Source organism: Lepidochelys olivacea (genome assembly GCF_965140295.1).
Source record: "Lepidochelys olivacea isolate rLepOli2 genome assembly, chromosome: 3".
NCBI classification, from domain to species: Eukaryota; Metazoa; Chordata; order Testudines; family Cheloniidae; genus Lepidochelys; species Lepidochelys olivacea.
In genome coordinates, this window is record NC_140413.1 from 41,150,062 (window position 1) to 41,163,339 (window position 13,278).

At 44.6% G+C, this 13,278-nt stretch overlaps 1 protein-coding gene and 1 long non-coding RNA gene across 4 annotated transcripts in view; one reads left to right on the forward strand and one right to left on the reverse strand.

Annotated features, from left to right (window-relative positions):
• Positions 1-6,846: 6,846 nt before the first annotated feature.
• LOC311517347 lies at positions 6,847-13,244 on the reverse strand. Its single transcript, XR_014710673.1, has 2 exons — positions 13,049-13,244; positions 6,847-7,094 (listed from the first exon to the last, which is right to left on the reverse strand). It is a non-coding gene; the product is annotated as an uncharacterized lncRNA (long non-coding RNA).
• The window catches only part of KBTBD11 (kelch repeat and BTB domain containing 11), a 29,488-nt gene continuing 28,209 nt past the window's right edge, over positions 12,000-13,278 (forward strand). For 2 of the 3 annotated variants that reach the window (XM_084622078.1, XM_084622080.1), the window contains exon 1: positions 12,428-13,098. The gene's annotated coding sequence lies outside the window, so the exon portion shown is untranslated. Of the gene's footprint in view, positions 12,066-12,427; positions 13,099-13,278 lie in introns of those variants that run through there. The other variant, XM_084622081.1, reaches the window with a different exon arrangement.

Sequence of the window (13,278 nt, forward strand, 5' to 3'; positions counted from 1 at the left end):
TCCAGACCAGTAATATATATACTTGGTGCTTTAAAAGGGCCAATTTCACAAAACTGAAAACAATTATGAGCCAAAACACCTGAGAGGAAGAATTTAATCCGAAAAATGTGAGTAATAACTGGGAGTTTTTAAAGAACATTTTATTAGACGCTGTGATAGGCTGCTGGGCAACAGCAGCTGTACCAGCAGTCTGATCACTGGACCACCAATTAAATCAGCCCAGAGTTAACCGGAGGGGCAATGCTGTGCCTGACTGATAGATTGGGGATAGACGAAAGAGATTTTTTTTTTTAATTAAAAAAAAAAGTTATCTTTATTCTTCATTTTAAACTAGTATGCTAATCAATTACACAAATAATTTCATTGCATTACCTCTTTCTCAAGGAATTCTCTACCTTGTGCCATGAGCTAATGTCACCGATAACAAGAGGAATTTTTTTGTTTTTTTAGCAGATAGACTGAAGAGATACAAAGCTAACAAATCTATTACCCCAGAAAGCTGAAAGGCGCAGGGAAGATGTGCTTGGAGGAGGCAGGCTTTTGTGAGTCAGAGCCAGAACCAGGAAAGATTTCTCAGAGAGAAGATATGGGCTGTCTCCCCCATCCTTGGCAGAGAGAGATAGAAAGTGTATGCTATTATAAATACTGAGCAGCACAAGATTGTAAAGGTGGTGGGGAGAACACTATAAATAAATTACACAAGGTGTTTGAGAAGGAGACGGTCTCTGAGGGGTCTGAGGCTAGAAAAGAGACAGGAGTTGGATGCAGCCCTGTCTCATATGCCCTAAAAGCCACAATCCAGAAAGAAAGCCACAGTGGTTTAAAAAATGACCTTGTTTAAAGAGGAAGTGATGGCATCTATTAAAAAAACAACAACAACAACAAAAAACACCACCATAACAAATGGAAGAAAGGGGAAGTTGATAATAATGAATATAAATCAGAAGTTAGGAATTGTAGAACATTGATAAGGGAAGTAAAGGAACATATGGAGAAATCTCTCTGACCAGCAGAGTTAAGGACAATAAGTAAGCATTTTTAAGTATATTAGGAACAAACAAACAAACCAAAAATCCTAACAATGGCATTGGTCCATTACTAAATAAAAATTGTAGAATTATCATTAATAATGCAGAAAAAGGTATATGTGTTCAATAAATATTTGTGTATTTGGAGGGAAAAGATGATGTGATGTGACTTTCCACTGCACTAGTATCTCAGGATACTGTTCAACAGCAACTAATAAAGTTAAACATTTTTAAATCAGCAAGTCTGGATAACTTGCATCCAAGAGTTTGAAAAGTGCTGGCCAGACCTCATTAGACTGTTGATTTTCAATAATTCTTGGAACACTGGGGAAGCTCCAGAAGACTGGAAAAAAGCTAGTGCTGTGCCAATATTTTAAAAAGGTAAATGGTGTGACCTGGTTAATTATAGGCCTGATGTTGATCCCAGGCAAGATAATGAAGCGGCTGATATGGAACTTGTTAATAAAGAATTAAAGGAGGATAATATAATAAATACATATCAACATGGATGTATGGAAAATAGCTCTTGACAAACTAACCTGATATATTTTTTGATGAGTTTACAAGTTTGGTTGTTAAAGGTAATAATGCTGGACTTTTGTAAGGCTTTTGTAATAATACTTGGACTTTTGTAAGGCATTTGACTTGGTGCCACATGACATTTTGATTAAAAATCTAGAACAATATAAAATTAACATGACACACATTATATGGATTAAAAGTTGGCTAACTGATAAATCTTAAAATGTAATTGTAAATGGGGAATCATCATTGAATGGTTGTTTCTAGTGGGATTCTGCAGAGATCATTTCTTGGCCCTGTGCTAGTTAACATTTTAAGAATGATCTGGAAGAAAACATAAAATTATCAATGGTAAAGTTTGCAGATGACACAAAAATTGGGGAGTGGGTAAATAATGAGGAGGACAGGTCATTGATTCAGAGTGATCTGGATTGCTTGATAAACTAGGTTCAAGTGAACAATATGCATTTTAATACAGTTAAATGTACCTATTTAGGAACAGAGAATGTAGGCAATACTTATAGAATGGGGGACTCTATCCTGGAAAGCAGTGACTCTGAAAAAGATTTGAGGGTCATGGTGGATAATCAGATGAACATGAGCTCCTAGTTCAACATCATGGCCAAAAGGGTTGAATACATATGCAGGGGAATCTTGAGTAAGAGCAGAGAGGTTATTTTATCTATGTGTTGGCACTGGTGTGACCACTGCTGAAATGTTGTGTTGAATTTTGGTATCCACAATTCAAGAAGGATGTTGATAAATTTGACAGGGTTCAGAGAAGCACCAGGAGAATGATTAAAGGATTATAAAACATGCTTTGTAGTTATAGACTCAAGGAGCTCAATCTATTTAACTTAACAAAGAGAAGGTTATGGAGTGATTTGATCAGTCTACAAATACCTACATGGGGAAAAAATGATTGATAATGGACTCTTCAATCTAACTGACAAAGATATATACGACCCAATGGCTAGAAGCTGAAGCAAAACAAATTCAGACTGGAAATGCGTACATTTTTGACAGTGAGGAATAATTTACCAAGGGTTGTGGTCAATTCTCCATCGCTTTTATGATGTGGTCAATTCTCCATCAATTTTAAAACCAAGACTGGGTGTTTTTCTAGAAGCTATGTTCTTGGAATTGTTTTGGGGAAGTCCCATTGCCCGCGTTATACAGGAGGTCAGACTAGATGATCACAGTGGCCCCTTCTGGCCTTGGAATCTATGACTAAACCTGAGGCACTGTTAAGTGCCTTGGCCAGACTCCATGAGCTGCTCTGTAAAGGAGCTTAGGCATACGTGGCATGACCTTCAAAAGGTATATATAAAAAGAACCCTTTCCTCCAGGAAAAGGTGCCTCAATTGCAGAGCTGCAGGCCTATACTCCTATGGAATGTGGCCTCTGATATCCCAGAGGTAATCATGAGCTTTCTTAATACATCTGCTAGCCCTAAAGATGAGGAAGAAGACATTAAGGTAAATTCAAACCTTTGAGGTGAAGAGAATTGTGAGATAACTCATTAGGGAGGCCAGAATTTTAAGGTATTTAGACTACTAAACACCTCTTGGGATTTTCAAACGTGCCTAGGTGCCTAATTCCCATTTGGGTCTGCATCTTTAAGTGCATAAATACCTTTTAAAATCTGACCCTAAGTCTTTAAATCCTTCTCAAGATACAACTTAATTATAAGGTTAACTAACTTACACTCTGTCTTTCAGAGAACTGTCACTGCAGATCCTGACTCTAGGAGTCTATGCCTTTGCACTTCGAGTATCCGAGCCATCTTAAATGTCAGTACACCTGGGGTGAATGCACACTGACCCACAGATCCAAACCTCCCAGTGGTAGTTGTAAAAGGCCTTACCATTGATTCCCACTGTTCCCATTTTTTTGCCTGCACTGCAGGTCACAGAACAGTCCTTACAATCCAACTCAGATGCCTTTTTAAGGTAATTTTTTTTTTCATGTTTTCTTTCCAAAAAGACTTTTGCACAGGCTTGTGTGTACCATTGAGGATGATTCCTCATCAAGGACTGACCAAGACTGGTATGTGCAACAACTTTGCCATTAACACTCTTGGGGGCAGATTCTGAAACCCTTAATTCCAATGAAGAGCAATTTACACCATGGTTGCTGCCACTGAAATGAGTCTGAGTAAGGATCTCTCAGTCTGGCCCTTGGTGTTACCTACCAAGCTATTCATGAAGAGGAAGTTTCATTAGACAATTAACTTATATATATTCACAACCAGGTTGGTTTTCTTGGAGAAGGAAATTATAGTTATGGATTTTTGTAGGAGAAATGAGTAGAAAAAGGATTCCAGGGACAGTTATGATGGGGGAGGAATCTTGGATGGATAATTTCATATTGAAAAGTGGGGAAGAGGAAGAAAGGAGGGCAGGTGGTTATTTTTAATTTTTTAAATAAGCTTTGGAATGATTTGAAAATAAAAGTTGGCAGGTTTGAGATGTATTTTACCTGATTCAGTCAACTGTAGAAAATAATACCCTCCACTTGTCTTTCGCCTGGCAATTTATATCTCAAAGGTTATAACTGTATTAATTAAAATATGGTCTACCTGTTTTATTTTTTAGGTTAAGGAGGGGTGGTAGTTATATAACCCAACATGGCGTTCCAGTCTCATGTCATGCATGTTTTTCTTAAATCAATATTAATGTCCACGTCTCTAGCATTCTATGGTTTCGGTTTCACAAAAAATATGAAACCCAACATTGGAAAAAGTCTTTCTTGAGCTACATTTCCCCTCCATCTGCTGCAGCTAGATCTGTCACAAGATGCTAAAGCTTGTACACACAACACTTGCCCTTGTCTTTTCATTCTGCTAATTTAGGTCTGTCACATGGCTGCATGAAATTCAGTAAACCAGAAGGCTAAAAAGCAGATCAGCTGAGGTGGGTATGAAGTGTAGACTTCTGAAAATATAACCACGTCACTTACCTATATGATCTAGAAGATGTATGAATTTTGCAAAGAGATTTAAGATTTTAATTTAGCTGTGCAACAGAAATAGAACAAGCCGATTGTTTGTGTCTGGCAACATTACACTTGTGATGCTCAGTAATGGAAAAAAGCATGGCAAACCCTGGATGGTGTTGTGTTAGAACATCTTGGAGCTTTTCAGACAAGGGTCTACAGCTTTCAAATTGGAAGAAGAAAAGAAAGAAGAAGGAATTGTTTATTTTAACTTCACTTTGGCTCCTGGCAGTGGAGCAGACACTTCAGAGGCCAGCATTGTCAAATCTTGTCACCATTATCCTGCGCCTACTCCTATATGTATGTACAAGGAAAATGTGTTTGATTCACCTCTGTCAGTTCCAGAATTATGAAGCATGAAGAGGGTCAAAATGCTGATATGTTAATGTAGGTTGTACATTTAGGTACCTGAAATACCAAAGAGCAGCCTACAACTGCTGTAAGTCTGTCTGATAAGGGGTAAATGTCTAATATTTAGATACACCAGCTAACAATTGTGCTTAGCAGCAGCTTTGTATGAATTCTCTTGCCCGTTTGTTACATAGGTGTTATAGAGCTTGTATCTCCCAGGAAACACATTTCACCTCACAAATAGAGGAGATAATACCTATTAAGATGGATCCTGGCACAGGGGACTTATGAGGCTGAGTGGAGGCTTTTGATGAGAAACTGCCTTAGACAAGGATTGTAGCCTGTTAAGTTTTAGTCACTAGGATATGTGTTGTACTTTTATTTTATTTCTGTTTCTATTATCCTTGCTTCGTATCACTTGAATCTCTGTTCTTTATTAATAAACTCATTCTTGGGTTTACTATGAATTCCTCGCAGTGCAATATATTAAAACATGCATCCTCAGCTGAGCTAACAGGCTGGCGTGAGCACTGTCTCTCCGACACACCGTTTAGCAGCAGCAAACCTCTCTCTCCCTGAGGCCAAGGGGTTAACAAGGTGACTTACAGTTCCGGATGCCCTGAGAAAGCACCACAAGGCGGATACATTTTCTTCCATTTCTCACCTGAAATGTGTCTTTATACTAGGGACATGTTCTGATACTAAGGGTTTTCTGAGCCCATTGTATTCATTCATTTATTTTTCAGGGCTTGATCTGGCTATGTACAGAGGCCCAGATCCTCACAAATATTTAGGTATGTAACTCGCAGTAATGTCAACAGGAGTTAGGTTGCGTAAATACTTATGAGCATCTGGGACTGGGTACCTCTGGGAGATGCTATGTGGGAGTTTAAGATTCCAAGTTACTCACCAAGTACCTTGCAGAACTGGGCCCAAAGTTACTTGTTTCACCTGCATATGATCCTCATGCACAGGCACCAAATTTTGCACTGCTCCATGTGTGACATGAGCATAAATATCAGCTTATGGTCAATACAAGCAGCAGTAGACATAGGCATGAAACTGTATGAAACTTGGCAGCTATGGAGCCTGGATGCATGCTGGAGGGTGTCAGGATAGATGAGTGAGTGCTTGGTAGTGTGTCTGGGACCACAGGCACCAACTTTCTGATTTCCCCGGGGGTGCTGGACCCCCACTTCACCCCAGGCCCGGCCCCCACCCCACCGCTTCCCCCAAGACCCACCCCTGCCCCACCTCTACCCATCCCTGCTCTGCCCTCACCCTCCTCTTCCTGCACCCACTCTGCCCCTGCCCCACCTCTTCCCATCCCATTCTGCCCCCTCCCCCGAGTGCACACCGCCCTCCTCTGCCTCTTCCTGCCCCCGCTCTTCCCCTCCCCCAGCGCTTCCTGCCTGCTGCTGAACAGCTGATCAGTGGCGGGCAGGAGGTGCTGGGGGAGAGGGTAGGAGCAGATTGGTGGGGCCCACTGGTGAGTGCTGAGCATCCACTATTCTTTTTCTGTGGGTGTTCCAGCTCCAGAGCACCCACGGAGTCAGTGCCTATGGCTGGGATCAATAGGTGCTAGAGTGTGCGGGTACTGGGTGTCTGGAGGGAAGCAGGGTGGGGGACTTCTGCGGGAGACAAAAGCTAGTACTTGGCTCCTAACCGACTGTCTCTATCACCACTGCTGCCTCCTCTTCTGCTTGCCTTTATGGCTGCTGTCTGATTGCTTCTTCCCTATGCAGATCCAGCAGTCCCCAAAGTAGTTCCAGGTGGCCAGCAGTTTCAAGTCATTCCTGCAGCCCCACTGAATGCTTGACCTACCCCAGCTGGGCTACATGATGACATGACAGAGCTATTACATGCATGTGTGTCATATGAACTGTGTGATACTTGGCAACCCTTATATGCAGTGTAGTGGTCAAAAATAAAGAAACAAACAAACGTATTGCTGCAGGGTGGAATGACTGAAATATCAACCGCTGTTTGGGCAAATAACCTTAATCGGTGCTAATATCATGTTGGAAAAGTGCAGCTGCAATGCAGCAGCTGGAAACCCTCATGGCCTCATTGGTAGGCTTCCAATACATTTATCAATCTACTGTATTATCCTCGGTTTCCTTCTGGTGCAAGGATGCTGATCCTGGAAGTGTGCCCATCCACTGGTGCCCAAGGTCTCCAACATCACCCGCAGTTCTATTGAAAAGAAAAGGTTGGTTAGTGGGTCAGCCTTTCCCTCTGAGGTAACCTTCCACAAGGCAGAACTGGGACCTGTTACCAAATTTACATAGGGTGACATTCTCCCCTGTACAGAGGGGCAGCATAAAATCTATGCACCTCTTAAGTCTGTGAGAATCGTAGCTAAGACCTATGTGCACAGTGACACACTGGAACATGGTGTAACTGTTGTACGTGAAGAGAAGCTCAGTGAACACAGCATTGCTTAAAAATCATCATGTATGTGACAAGCATGAGCCAGATGGATCATATGTGATCTGGTTGGTACAGTCACATAACTCTTAGTGGGAAGGGGAGTCAAACATATATATTGAGGGAAGTCAACACACCATATATGAAAAGTGGGGTAAGGTTTATAAAAAAGAAAATAACTCCCGAGTGTCTGAGTTTTTGCATTAGTTATTGGGTTTCAGTCTGAACGTGAGATATACACCACTGAACAATATCAGGAAGGAGATTAGTTCATGACGTCAAGTGACAAGAATTATTTTTGGCAGGCTTTTATGCATCTGTTTATGTTATATGGAAGCATCTTTCAGTGAGCTGGGAATAAATTGCAACACTTAAATAATGTAAAGGATCTGGATTAGACAAAAACCAGAACATGAAGAATTTGGCTCAAAACTCTAACCATCTCCACATCCTATTATATTAAATTATTGCAGGGGACTTTCCATGGCATATTATTATTTATTTTAGTGGCATTGAAAAGTGTGCTTGGTGTCTCCTAGTACAGATGAATGGTAAGATCCCTGCCTACAAGTAATGTTCCAGTCCAGCAAAGCACTTAAGTACATGCATAACTTTAAACACGAACAGGAGCAGTGCCATTGATTTCAAGGGCTTAAAGTCATACATACATGTAAGTGCTTTTCTGGACTACGGCCTAATATCAGACATGACACAATAAAGGTTGTAAAAGACAGTGGGTAGTGGAGAGGTAGGGAAGATGGGGCAACATGACTAAGAGGATATTGCTACTAAGCCACCATGATACAGCACGATGGAGCTAAAAAATTATATCAATAGATAGAATGGAGGAAGTGAGTCTCCAGGAGGGATTTAAGAGAGGGGAATATAGTAGCTTTGAAAATCAGCTCCTGAAGGGCCTTCCAGGGGAAAGGAACAGCATCATAGGCAGTTGTGGAAGAAACAGACAAACCAGGGTAGTCGCTTTTGGAGCTGAGTGGGTGAGAAACAAAAGTAAAAAGGGAAGAAGGAAGATCCTGGGAACTACAGGCCAGTCAGCCTCACCTCAGTCCCTGGAAAAATCGTGGAGCAGGTCCTCAAAGAATCAATCCTGAAGCACTTGCATGAGAGGAAAGTGATCAGGAACAGCCAGCATGGATTCACCAAGGGAAGGTCATGCCTGACTAATCTAATCGCCTTTTATGATGAGATTACTGGTTCTGTGGATGAAGGGAAAGCAGTGGATGTATTGTTTCTTGACTTTAGCAAAGCTTTTGACACGGTCTCCCATAGTATTCTTGTCAGCAAGTTAAGGAAGTATGGGCTGGATGAATGCACTATAAGGTGGGTAGAAAGCTGGCTAGATTGTCGGGCTCAACGGGTGGTGATCAATGGCTCCATGTCTAGTTGGCAGCCGGTATCAAGTGGAGTGCCCCAAGGGTCGGTCCTGGGGCCGGTTTTATTCAATATCTTCATAAATGATCTGGAGGATGGTGTGGATTGCACTCTCAGCAAATTTGCGGATGCTACTAAACTGGGAGGAGTGGTAGATACGCTGGAGGGGAGGGATAGGATACAGAAGGACCTAGACCAATTGGAAGATTGGGCCAAAAGGAATCTGATGAGGTTCAATAAGGATAAGTGCAGGGTCCTGCACTTAGGACGGAAGAACCCAATGCACAGCTACAGACTAGGGACCGAATGGCTAGGCAGCAGTTCTGCGGAAAAGGACCTAGGGGTGACAGTGGACGAGAAGCTGGATATGAGTCAGCAGTGTGCCCTTGTTGCCAAGAAGGCCAATGGCATTTTGGGATTATAAGTAGGGGCATAGCGAGCAGATCGAGGGACGTGATCGTTCCCCTCTATTCGACATTGGTGAGGCCTCATCTGGAGTACTGTGTCCAGTTTTGGGCCCCACACTTCAAGAAGGATGTGGATAAATTGGAGAGAGTCCAGCGAAGGGCAACAAAAATGATTAGGGGTCTGGAACACATGAGTTATGAGGAGAGGCTGAGGGAGCTGGGATTGTTTAGCCTGCAGAAGAGAAGAATGAGGGGGGATTTGATAGCTGCTTTCAACTACCTGAAAGGGGGTTCCAAAGAGGATGGCTCTAGACTGTTCTCAATGGTAGCAGATGACAGAACGAGGAGTAATGGTCTCAAGTTGCAGTGGGGGAGGTTTAGATTGGATATTAAGAAAAACTTTTTCACTAAGAGGGTGGTGAAACACTGGAATGCGTTACCTAGGGAGGTGGCAGAATCTCCTTCCTTAGAGGTTTTTAAGGTCAGGCTTGACAAAGCCCTGGCTGGGATGATTTAATTGGGAATTGGTCCTGCTTTGAGCAGGGGGTTGGACTAGATGACCTTCTGGGGTCCCTTCCAACCCTGATATTCTATGATTCTATGATTCTAATAAGAGAGAAAGCCAGCAGGATACATGATGATATTGGTATTATTCTAAAATATCTAGACATCATTCATGGATCAGCAGGTTTCTGAAAACAAAATCATTGTAGTCATGTGTGTAGCACTGTGCACTGTCTTGATAGGAGTCATGTTAGCCCTTGCAGTAGGGTGCCATCTATGTAAGTAACACTGACTTCATTGGGAGGAGGCTGAGCCTCAATGTCTAATTGGATGTCTAATTGGATTTTAGTAGGAAACAGGAAAAAGTTAGAGATGAGCCAGATCTGAAGCCCTGATTACTAGTTTCAACTTTGGAGACTTGGATAAAATTGGACCGAGATCCAAATCAGAGCAAAATCAAAAACACCAGGCTTTTGCCAAACTCTTAAGTAAATACATTCTCAGCTGGCGTAAGTCGGAGTAGCCTAAAAGATCTGGGTTGAAGTCTTTCGTATTTGTTTTTTGTAGAAAGGGGGGAATGGTACCACAGAAGTGGCTGTCCTCCCTACCAGCCTGGGAGTGGGTAGATCTAGGGACACCATCTGGCACAAATTTAAGACATTTCTCCAATGCTGTAGACACCTTGGGCTCGTAGACACCACCAATGCACCCAAAGGGTGTTTCCTCCTATTTTTATATAACATACAGGTCAGGATATGTTATATAAATGTTGACATTAAAATAAATGAAAAATGGAGGTGACTAAACAGGGGCATGTGGAGAATCCATTTTGCATTTTGGTTTCAGGAAGCCATTTTCTCTCCCCATTGATATATTCAGAGAGCTAAATCCTGTATTTTATTCACAAAATTATCTGTTGTGTCATGTAATCTCAAACATCATCTTTCATAGACTGCATCATCCACTTGTGCTAGAAGCTATGTAAATGTATTAGGACCTTTGTTAATTCTCTCATCACCCCAACTTACCTTCTCTTTGACTAGGTCACTTTCAGATAAATGGGAGATCACTTACATGTCTTTCAGAAGAAGTTTTGCAAGTATTTGTGTACTGAATATCTAATCTAAAGTTTTAAGGGAAGTTCGCAGGACAGGTTGCCTGTATAAAATTTTATTTTTTACACTTCAGGGTAATATAGTTGGGGAAATTTGAGGATCCATAACAGTGTATTTGTATGAATACTGGAGGATCCATACAACTCCTGTAAGAGCAAGTCTACACTACAAAATTAAGTCAGCCTAAATTATGTCAATGTACAGCCACCACCGTAATGAAATTGCTTTTGCAAGTCCACGCTATGCTCCTTGTGTTGACGGTGTGCACCCCCACTAGGAGCACTGTCAGGGTGGGGCATTGTGGGACAACTTCTGAAAGGTAGCAACACTCAATGTAAGGGTATGTCTACACTACGAAATTAGGTTGAATTTATAGAAGGCGTTTTTTTAGAAATCGTTTTTATATATTCGAGTGTGTGTGTCCCCACAGAAAATGCTCTAAGTGCATTAACTCGGCGGAGTGCTTCCATAGTACCGAGGCAGGAGTCGACTTCCGGAGTGTTGTACTGTGGGTAGCTATCCCACAGTTCCTGCAGTCTCCGGAAATGAGATTCAGAAGTTCGCAGTTCTTTTCCTGTCTACCTGGCCAGTGCATCTGAATTGAGAGTACTGTCCAGAGCGGTCACAATGGAGCACTCTGGGATAGCTCCCGGAGGCCAACACCACCAAATTGTGTCCACAGTACCCCAAATTCGACCCGGCAAGGCCGATTTAAGCGCTAATCCACTTGTCCGGGGTGGAGTAAGGAAATCGATTTTAAGAGCCCTTTAAGTTGAAAAAAAGGGCTTCATCGTGTGGACGGGTGCAAGTTTACATCGATTTAATGCTGCTAAATTTGACCTAAAGTCCTAGTGTAGACCAGGGCTTAGCAACACAGTCTACCATCACACTGTGTTGAGCTAACTAACTACATCGACCTAAGCACTACTCCTCTCACAGAGGTGGAGTTAAGCCAGTGTAGTGGGCAAGTGACATCGGTGGGAGCTGCCTAGATGCTGCGTTAGTGTAGATGCTAACAGTTAGGTTGACTGAAGCTGTCTTTTGGATGAATGCAGCTGGAAGCACAACTTGGCCATGAAGGAAGGTCCCTCAACACTTCCAGGGTCAGCATCCTGGCACCAGGAGGAAACTGAGGATAATACAGTCGTTTGAGAAATGCATGGGAACCCTACCACTGGACCACGAGGGTGTCCAGCTGCTGCTGACAAGCCACTGCATTGCAGCTGCACTTTGCCGGCCTGATCTGATGCTCAGCCCCCATTAAGGTTACATACCGAAAGAGCGGTTGACACTTGAATCCCTCCACTCTGCAGCAACAGGTTCGTTTGTTTTCTGACCACTAATGAGAACAAATAGGTGCAGGGCGGGGGTCACTTGTAACCATTAGATGTTAAGTGCAGATTAGCCACAATGCCGGGGTTATAGGCCACTGAAGATGAATGAGCCATGATTTAGCGGGAGGGGACACTGGAAATGTAAGCAAACGCCTAATCGCTCCCCTAGGAAAGCAGACCTGTCCAGCCGGGCAGCCGAACAAAGGCGCATCAAGAAGATAAAGAGGCCGAAGCGGAGGGCTGCAGCGCGGGGCCCCGAGCGCCGCTCTTTGTGTGTGCACGGGGCGTGTAGGTGGGCTCACACAAAGGACTCCCCAGCCCCTTTTGAATCCAAACCTCTGACCCTCCCGCGAACGGGGCGACCACGTCGGCGGGTGGCCGTGTAGCCATTTGCACGGCGCGCCCCGCACCCCGGCGCTCCCGCCCCGCGCGCGCACACCACACACACACACACACCACACACGCCACACACACACTCCCGCACTCGGGCAGAGCCGCGCGCGCACAGGCAGCCCCAGCCGGGCGGAGACGTGCAGATCCGCGGTGCGTGCACACGGGGCCGGAGCGGCAGCGGCACCTCACCCACCGATCCGCTCCCGGCCCTGCCGGCGGCTAGCTCCAGAGCGCGGGGAGCGCAGCGGAGAGCCGGCTGCCGTGTCTATCCCCCGGGCGCTTGCAAATTCGACACCCCCCCGCCCCCCGCCGCGGCCGGAGCAGGACACCGCAGGGAGGGCGCAGGGATGCCTCCTGCCACGGCCTGGCACTCGGCCGGCCCGCGCCGTTGTCTGGCTCACTGAAGCGAGGCGAGGTGGAGGTGCGGTTGGGACTGACTGGCGCAGGGCCGCAGGAAGCGCCTTGTCCCGCCGCTGAACCTGACCAGATCCGCTGCTGCAGCTGGGACCGGGTCGAGGCAGCCCCCCCCCCCCAGTTCCCCACCCCCGCCAAGGCACTGGACACGCGGAACCAACCTTCCCGGAGAGCCGAGGCGCTAACGTGACACTCTCCCCGCTGCCCGGAGGTAAGCGCTTGGCTAGCCCTGTGTTGCACAGCCCCGCCACGCAAAGGCGTCCCATCCCCAGGCCACGGCAGCTGCCCCGTTCAGGTGGAGAGCCCAAGCGGCCCTTGCTGGCGAGTCAAACCTACTGGTTGTCCTCAGGAACGGAAATGCAGCCCCCTGGGGCTGGGTTTGGCAGCTTCT